The 10,170-nt window shown below is 37.1% G+C and overlaps 1 pseudogene; it reads right to left on the bottom strand.

The window, feature by feature from the left end:
• Window positions 1–405: 405 nt before the first annotated feature.
• LOC106831241 (olfactory receptor 7A17-like) lies at window positions 406–1,222 on the bottom strand (annotated as a pseudogene).
• Window positions 1,223–10,170: the final 8,948 nt, after the last annotated feature.

Consider the following 10,170-nt stretch of genomic DNA (forward strand, 5'->3'; position numbering starts at 1 on the left):
TAATGTCCACAATCTTTTAAAAAGAATCCCAATTTCTAGCCACAAGAATTTGAAGCCTACAATCCCAGGCCCTTATTTAGGCCAGAACAATTGGTCCATTTTTTTCCTTGAGGAAGACTAGCCCTGAGCTATCATCTACTGCCAACCCTTCTCTCTTCTTTTCTTTTCTTTTTTTTTTTTTTTGTTTTTGGCTGAAGAAGGCTGACCCTGAGCTAACATCTGTGCCCATCTTCCTCTATTTTATATGTGGGACACCTGCCACAGAATGGCTTGATGAGCAGTGCATAGGTCAGCACCTGGGATCTGAACTGGCAAACCCTGGGCCACTGAAGCAGAGCACATGAACTTAACCTCTGAACCATCAGGCCAGCCCCAGGACAATTAGTCCTTTTATAGCCACTATCCTCAAAAATATTTCAGAGCACTTTTTACGTCTTTATTCCTCAGACTGCTGATGAAGGGGTTCAGCATGGATGTGACCACGGTGTACATCACTGTGGGTTGAAGTTGAGTGTGAGCTGTGAGTAGCAGCTGAAGTAAAGTCCATTCTTAGGCCAATACAATAAAATAAGGAGACAACTGAGAAGTGAGACACATAGGTGCAAAATGCTTTACAATTTCCTTGAGCTGATCTCATTCCATGTATAGGGGAAATTATTTCAAAGTATGAGTCAACGATCTCAGTCAGGGAACCACCACACAGAAGCCCAGCTGAAAAATACATACCCAGTTCATTAAGAAAGGTGTCAGAACAGGCAAGTTGGACCAACTGTTTGAGTTCACAGAAATAGTGGGGTATTTCCAAGTCTCTACAGAAGGATAGCCCCAACACCAGTAAGCTTTGTCTTAAGGAATGCAAAAAAGACACTGATGCACCAGCATACCGTAATCAGAATTCCACAAAGCTGGGGGTCCAAAATGACCACGTAGTGCAGGAGGCAGCAGATGGCTGGGTAGCAGTCATAGCCATAACAGTCAGGAGAAAATCATCCAACTCTGCAAGGAGCAAGAAAAAACACATCCAGGTGATGCATCCTCCAAGGTCGTAACTTTTCTCTGGTGCCTGGATGTTTTACAGAATATTTGGGATGGCGTTAGTGGTAAAACAGATGTCTACAAAGGACAAGTTTCAGAGGAAAAAGTACAAGGGCATGTGGATGTGGGAGTCAGAGCTTATGGCCAAGATGATGAGCAGGTTTCCAAACACAGTGATCAGGTACATGGAGAGGAAAAGCTCAAATACAAGGGTCTGTAATTCTTGTTCTTCTGAAGGTCCCAGAAGAAGAAATTGTGAAACTCTTGTAATTTTCCTTGGCTCCAATGTAGTGTATGACTACCAGGCAAGAGAAAAATAACAATCTGATTAATTTTCAACAAAGAGGCATTACTCACATAGTTGAAATGCTACAATTTATATTTTTAAGTCAAGAAATTAATTTCATAAAGAAAATAGAGACCAGTAAGGAACAGAAAGGATCAACCTAAGTGTTGTTTTTTCATAAAAATAAACAAAATTCATCAATCTTTAGCCAGAATAAGTAAGAAAAAAAGGGAGAAGACTCAAATAAATAAAATTAGATTTTAAGAGGAGACCTTACAACTGATATTATATAAATACATAGGATACAAGAGACTACTATGAACAATCATATGCCAAAATATTAGATAACCTAGAAGAAATGGATAAATTCCTTGAAACCTACAACCTACTAAGACTGACAAGAAGAAATAAAAAATCAGAACAAACTAATAATGAACAACGAGATTGAATCAGTAATCAAAAATCTCCCAAAACAAAAACTCCAGGACCAGACAGCGTCATTGGCAAGTTCTACCAAACATTTAAAGAGAATTAATGCCAATCCTTCTTGAACACTCAAAAAATTGAAGAGGAGGGACCGCTCCCAAACTTATTCTATGGGGCCAACATTTCCCTGATGCCAAAGCCAGATAAGGACAGTAAAAGAAAAGACATCTATAGACCAGTATCCCTGATGAATATAGATACAAAAATTATCAACAGATTATTAGCAAAATAAATTCAAAAACCATCAATGTGATAAAGACCATATATGACAAACCCATAGCTAACATTATACTCAAAAGTGAAAGTCTGAAATCTTTTCTTCTAAGATTGGGAACGAGACAAAGATTCCACTCTCACAATCTTGATTTAATAGAGTTTTGGAAGCCCCTGCTAAAGCCATTAGGCAAGACAAAGAAATATGTCATCCAAATCAGAAAGAAAGAAGTAAAATTGTCACTTTAAAAATGATATAATTTTTTATGTCAAGAATCCCAAAGATGCAACCAAAAATCTATTTAGAAGAAATCAATGAATTTTGTAAAGTTGGAGCTATAATGTCAACATAGAAAAATCAGTTGTATTTTTATACACTAATAATGGAATATCTGAAAAAAAAATAAAACTATCCCATTCATTGTAGACTCAAAAACAATGAAATACCAAAGAATAAATTTAGCCAAGGAAGTGAAAGATCTACACAATAAAAACTACAAGACTTTATTGAAAGAAATCAGAGAAAACATAAATGAATGAAAAGACATCCTGTATTCATGAATTGGAAGATTTAGTATTGTTGAAATGTTCATACTACCCATAGCCATCTATAGGTTCAATGTAACAAGTAATAAAATTTTATTGTCTTTCTTCACAGAAATAGAAGTAACAATCCTAAAACTTGTATGGAATCACAAAAGATGCTGAAATAGCCAAAGCAATCCTGAGTAAGAAGAACAAAGCTGGAGGCATCACACTTCCTGAGTTCAAACTATATTAAAAAGCTATAGAAATTTTAAAGTATTCTTTGACACACAGATCAACGGAACAGGATAGAGAGCCCAGAAATAAAACCCCACATACACAGCCAACTACAGTTCAATGAGGGACCCAAGAGTAAAGGAGAGTCTCTTCAACAAATTGTGTTTGAAAACTGGAAAAATACATGTAATAAAAATGAAATTGGACCTCTATCTAACACTACTCCCCAAAATTAACTGAAAATGGATCAAAGATTTAAACATAAGACCTGATACCATTAAACTCATAGAAGAAAATGTAGGGAAGAAGCTCCTTGACATTGGTCTTGACAATGATTTTCTATATATGACACCAAAAACAGAAATATCAAAAGCAAACATCAATAAGTGAGATTACACTGAACTTAAAAGTTTTTGCACAAGCAAAGGAAAAAAATCAACAAAATAAAAAACGACCCACAGAATGGGAGAAAATATTTGCAAACCATATATTGGATAAGAGATTAATGTCTAAAATATGTTAAAAAACTCATACAACTCAATTACTAAAAAGCAAACAGTCCAATTAAAAAACTGGGTAGAGGAACCAAATAGACATTTTTCCAAAGAAGATATCCAAATGGCCAACAGGTACATGGAAAGATGCTCAGCATCACTAATAATCAGAGAAATGCAATACAAAATCATAATGAGATATCACCTTATACCTATTAGAATGGCTACCATAAAAAGACGAGAGATAAGTTTTGACAAGGATAGGTAGAAAATGAAACATTTGTTTACTGTTTAGAGGGAATGTAAATTGGTTTAGGAACTATGCAAAAACAATATGGAGGTTCCTCAAAAAACTAAAAATAGAACTACCATGTGATCCAGCAATCCCACTTCTGTGTACATACCCAAAGGAAATAAAAGCAGGATATCAAAGAGAAATATGTACTCCCATATCTATTGGAGCATAATTCACAATGCCAGGATATGGAAACAAGATAAGTGTGCATCAATGGATGAATATATAGAAATTATACTCAATGGAATATTATTCAGCCATGAGAAAGAGGACAATCCTGCTATTTGCAGCAACACTGATGGATCCTAAGAGCAGACAGAGAAAGACAAATACAGTCATGCACTGCATAATGATGTTTCAGTCACCAATGGACCACATGTATGATGGTGGTCCCATAAGATCAGTACCATATAGCCTAGATGTGAGGTAGGCTATACCAAGTAAGTTTGGGTGAGTACACTCCATGATGGTCAAACAATGATGAAATCACCTAACGATACATTCTCAGAACACGTCTTTGTTGTTAAGCAATGCATGACTATACTGTATGATATCACATATATATGGAATCCAGAAAAGCCAAACTAACAAAAATAGGGAGTAAATGATAGTTCCCAAGGACCAGGGATTGGGGAATTGGGGAGATGTTGTTTAAGGGTGCAAACTTGCAACAAGTCTTGGAGTTCTAATGCACAGGATATTAAATATAGACAACAATATTGTTTACAATTATGAAACTTGCTAAGAGAGTAGATCTTGGTTGTTCCCAATACAACAAAGAAATGATAATTGTGTGGCATGATAGAAGTACTCACTATAGCTACAATGGCAATCATATTACAATACATAAATGTATCACATCAACATGTTGCATATCTTAAATGTATACAATGTTACATGCCAAATATGTCTCAATAAAAGCAAAAAAATTTTCAATATTTTGTGTATAGATTCGGTCTGCTTTAGGGAATTTCCTGCACCATCTCTAATTAGGAAATTTGTCTCACTCTCAGCTTCCCCCCTTGATGTCATGTATTCCACAGTTTTAATGAGAAACTCTTTTAGTCATTTTGGGAATATGTATTGAGTGTCACCAAAGTTCCCAGCACTGCCTTGGAAATGAGTATAAGGTGCTGAAAGACAAAACTTCCTCACATTAAGTCATGGAGAAACAATATAAGCAAATAAAAAATTATATAACATATCAGATGGCAACAGGTGCTGTGAATAACACAAAAGCAGGTATAAGGAGAGAGTGAAGCAGGTGCTATTTTTTTGTGGGTGTTCAGGCAAGGTCTGCAAACAAGGTGACATTTGAAAAGAGACTTCAAGGGAGAGGGTTCAGGAGCCAGGAGTTTATCTGGGAAGTGTGTGCCTGGCAGGGGGAATGGCCATTGTGAAGGCCCTGAGGCAGATGCTTGATTCAGAAATTCAAGTCCAAAAAAATGAAGCCAGTGTGTCGAGGAGAATGAACAGAGAGAGAATGATGAGAAATGGTGTTGGAGAATGTTGAGGAATGAGGTGGCCTCCGTGCTGCTGTTGAAACTTCAAGTCACAGGATGTCCCTCATCCACACTATGTACAACTTGCACTTTATTCGTCTGGTTGCAAAAGTGTCCTGTACGTTTAAATGGATCCTTTCTTTAATATCATCTGTTGACTGAGTTCTGGCCTCTGTATCATAAGAGTCTCCTTGGAGTATGAGCTCAGGTACCCTTGCAATGAGGACTGCTCACATTCCACAAGGCACACACACATGCACATGTGTGTGTATACATATGTATATATTTATCTATTTATACAGAGAGATAAATGAAATGGACATGAGAAGTAGTAAGTAAAGACCTAATAAGATCCAATGGTCCCTGAGAGACTACGATGCAGAAAAGCTCCTTTGGTTCTGGTGACATTTTATGTCCTGTTCTATTCCTTTTATGCCCAGGAAAAATAATAAAAGAACAAAATTAGGTATATCTAAAAGACAAAAGTAGTGTGTCGTATCAAATACCCTACATGTGGAAGACGCCAAGAGAAAAAAAGCAAAGGAAACAACGCAAAAGCTCACAGAAGGAAATATACAAAATACAATGAAAGCTCGGCATTTTTTATATGAAACAGTAGAAGACTTGTTATTTTTGTACCTATGTCCTATTTAGTTGACCAACTGGTTTTTGCGTCATCCAGTAGGGGATATAGCAAGCCCCTTTCTCACCTTTCTGGTGTGGCATTTTTTCTTTGTTATTCTTGGACTTTGATCTCTCATTTGACAAGACCAGTGGGCACACTCTATTCCTGTTTATAGTCTTTGTCCAACATGCAGAGGCCCTCCCAGACCATATTCTATAAATTGTGCACACATCGTGACAATCAATCCTCTCACACTGAATGACTTTCATCATCAGATTTATACCTGAAGACACTATGTCATACACAAATGTTTTCATTGACATCTGTCTTCTCGATTATAATACAAGATCCAACAAGCAGGGCCTTCACATGCTTGTTTAGCTTTGTGTTTTCACAAAGATGTTTGCATTTATATAGAAACAAATTAGGAAAATGAAAAGTTAGGAAATTCAAAAAATGACAAGGGGAATAAAACCAAGTTAAACAGTATGGTTAGAAAACAACGACAATAAATAAAATTAAATGAAGCATCAAACACTAATTGAACAAACGATAAAAAAATAATTTAATGATATTAATATGAATTAGTAATTAAATTGGCAATGACCCTAGACATAATATAATATAAAATGTTTCTAGGATGTTCTGGCATGTAGCAGATGCTCAGTTATTATTTGTTGACTGAATCAGGAGTTAGGTCACATTATATATGGACAAGTATATGGCAAGGTTCTATTTTAATTTGGAACGGTTGAACTGTTGATGAAAGCTGGCATAAATGGCTATCTATCTTGCAGAAAATTAGGTTTCTCCCCTCACTCAAATATCTGACAAAAAAATTGGAGAGATTATACCTCAATGTAAGAGTAACCCAAGCGTTTTAGATGAGCATCTAGAAATGACATAAAATATATGGGTGGTCAAAACTATCTTAATTAAGTTAAGAAACTCAGAAGTAAGAAAACATATATGTTTAACTAAATAAAATTAAAATTTTTTCGTGGTCCAAATATGCCCCCAACACAACTGAAAAACAACAATTTGTAAAAATTACTTGAAAAGCTGATAAGAACAGACAAATGGGCATATAATAATAATAGGTAAACGAAAATAGTGACCAAATATATAAATCTTTGCTTAAACTCAGTTTATAGTTGAATAAAACAACAAGAAACCTCTTTAATTCCCATCATCCTGGGAAAAATCTTAAAGAGCTGTCACGTTGATAGGGTGAGAACGTATGAATTAGTAGCAAAGGGCTATTCTCTAATTTTGCTGGCAGAAATGTGAAGTGTTACAAGGTATTGGATGTGAAATATGAAACAAAATGGAGTCACATGTCTAAGGGGTTTAAAATGGAGCCAGAAGCCATTAAGGAACTGGGTCTTATGCACGCCCTCTTCAGGCAGAGCATGAACTTATGAACTGAGCCAGGACCCAAAAGTTCTGAGAAGACGGCAGCTCGTTACAGTGAGGACTTTTTATCCCTCTCTGCAGCCTTTGCAATCAATTATGCTTAGATAAGTTAGCTTGCTTTCTGCCACCAACTACAGTTAGCATTCTTTGTAATGCAACCCTCCCTTATTTGCCTTTAAAAGCCCTGATTTTTACTCCCCAGGGGGACACTATTTGAGTTTCTACCTAAATCTGTGCTCCTGTGATACCAAAATAAACACCTCTCTTCCTCTCATTTGGTTCTTTACTTTTAGGTTAATGTTGGGAAACATTCTCAAGGCAGCTATAAATATTAAAAAGACAGATATTCTTTAACTCAAGGTTTTACAACATCAGGACAATTGGCATTCTGGGCCAGATCACTGTTTGTGATGGGGTCTGTCCTGTGAATTATAGGATGTTTAGAGCATCCGTGACCTCCGCCCATCCTCCCCAGCATGACAGGCAAAAAGCTCCCAACATTGCTCAGTGTACCCTGGGGGACCAAATCACCCCTGGTTCAATCACCATTTGAACTTCATAATTTCAACATATTTTTCTAGCATTGATATAATAGCAATTGAGTCATAAAGAATATGAAGGCTATCAAAAGTGTGAGTGAGAAGCATAGTCATACTGATTCTGGCCCTGATATCAGTTCCCCTACATTAAACCCAGCAAAAATGGGGTTAAAGCAAAACACTCATCCCCTTTCCCTGCTTTCTCCTGGGCTTCTGGCACCAGAATCCACCATCCACCAAGGAGGCAGACAACCAAGGACAGCTACCTGCAGATTCTGTTAGCTCCTCCTCCTTTCTGTAAGCAGTGTCCCAGGGCCACAGGCAGGCTGGTGGGAAAGCTCTGACCAGCAAGGCCACAGGCTCCCCCTCCCTACAAGCAGCCACATTCCTTGCAACCTTCAGAACCACTTGCCTCCCATCTTTCAGGGAGACCAGAGGAATTTGAGGGCTCACTCTTGTCTTCAGGCTGACATCACCCAAAATAAAAACCCTTTCCTTGCCATAAGCCTGGTGTTCCAGTTTTTATTCGGCTGCTCTTGTGTGGTGTGTAAAGAACCTGTGTTCATAGCTGATAACAATACTATGAAATATTCTGAAGCCACTGAAATCGTGAACCAACATCATAGTAGCTGATCGGAGGCAAGTCCATGAGATACTATTGAGTAAGAAGAAAAAGGGACAAAAGGTAGAAAAACATACTGAACTAAAACAAAAGGAGTATTTACAGTGTGCATAGGATTCTACTCATGCATTTATCTAAAAGTGTATGAATATATATGTGTGCATAATATAGGAACTGAACTTATCAAGGAAATTAAGAACTTAAGGAACAAAATGTCAGAGAATGAAATTAGGTTAAGTATAGTGGTTTCAAAAGACAACTGTACATAACAAATTGAATGAAAATCCACAGTTAACATATAAAGACATGAAATAGTGATAATTTAATGACAGCAACATGGTCACTAATATAAAATTAAACTGCAAAAGTCTTAGAAATAAAAGTATAACAGAAGGCTTTTAAAATGTGGGGAGGAAACTGTATCTCAGTTACAATTACATTTTATATAAGGATACATGGATTTATCCATGCTTAAGAAAGATATGGGTGATCTTCAGTCAAGTGTAAATAAGAATGCCTTCCAGATCATGGCTGAAGATGAGGCAACTTTCAGAAATAGATCTAATCATAAAAGGTCAAAAGGAACAACAAGGAATAACAGAGATGTGAAAACTTATTGGAAAATGTATAAAGTTTGGTGTATTAGCATTAAGGATGCAGAACTTTCACTATCATTTTTATCCAAAGCAATGAGTTGCAAGTGAAGAATGTTAAAGTGACAGCTCAATTCTTTCAGAAAAAGATAAAAAGCAATGGAAAAAATGTATTATGACTCACTGATAGATTTGACCACACAAAATTTATATACACTCACAATTCTCCTCCAAGCACATCTATAAATACATAAAAGAACTAGATGGCCAGCAGCCAATGTGGGAAAAAATATTCCAATTCTTTGCTGAAAGAATTCAATAAAAACCAGGAATAAAAGTACCTCATCCCAAGATATAAAAGCAAAGGACTCACACAGATAATTTGCCGTAAGAAAATAAATGACTAACAGAGACACATATATGTTCAACATCACAGGTAATGAAATAATTGCAAAGTAAAACTGGTTAGCACACTGCTTTTGAACTATTAAAAATTTTTTTTAATGTGAATACCCAGAGAGAGAGAAGATACTGGGAAATGTGTGTCTCATGTACTGCTGTTATAAGGATGTTTTTGCGAACATTCTTTGTTCTGGAGCTTCCTCATCAATACAGAAACATAGGCAAATATGCCCCATCTCAAAATTCTTTTTAAAATGCGCTCACTTCACTTTAAATCCCTCCACGTCTAACATCGTGTTTCTCTACTCCACTTAGTTGATAAGATCCTTGGACTTAAGCTCTACTTTTACTGGAGGCACTTTATGCCTCTTGTTTCCTCTTCAGGTTGGACTTCCACTACTATCACATAATTGGCATCACTGAACCTTGCGTTACTGATTTCAATGTTCACTTCTCTTTTTAGCCTCATAAAAACACATTGATATACTAACCAAGCAGGCAAGCAAACACAGTGACCTCTAGGCTCTGGGCTAGGCTGGACTGGCTCTCAGGTGACCTCAGGTAAACGTTTTTGGCCTCCATTCTCTCTTATCCTCTCCTGCAGTGTCTGTTGGGCCCTCAGACTCACCTGGATGGGATCTCTGAGAGCAGGGTTTCCATGTGGAAGTCTGAATTCCTCTCTGGATGATTAATGATGGGAATTGAAGCTCTCACCCAGACAAGACAGCCGGAAGGGGTCAAGCATTGGTCCAGAACCAGACTCAGGAGTGCAAAAAAAACAACCATGACTCCTACAACCCAAACTGCAAACCCTGAGGGACTGAGCAGAGGAGATATTTACAGCTCCCTATGTCTGCTCATTAGGCACATTTTCCTCTTGTTACTCCAACCTCCAAGCAC

Source organism: Equus asinus, chromosome 10 (genome assembly GCF_041296235.1).
Source record: "Equus asinus isolate D_3611 breed Donkey chromosome 10, EquAss-T2T_v2, whole genome shotgun sequence".
Lineage (NCBI taxonomy): Eukaryota > Metazoa > Chordata > Mammalia > Perissodactyla > Equidae > Equus > Equus asinus.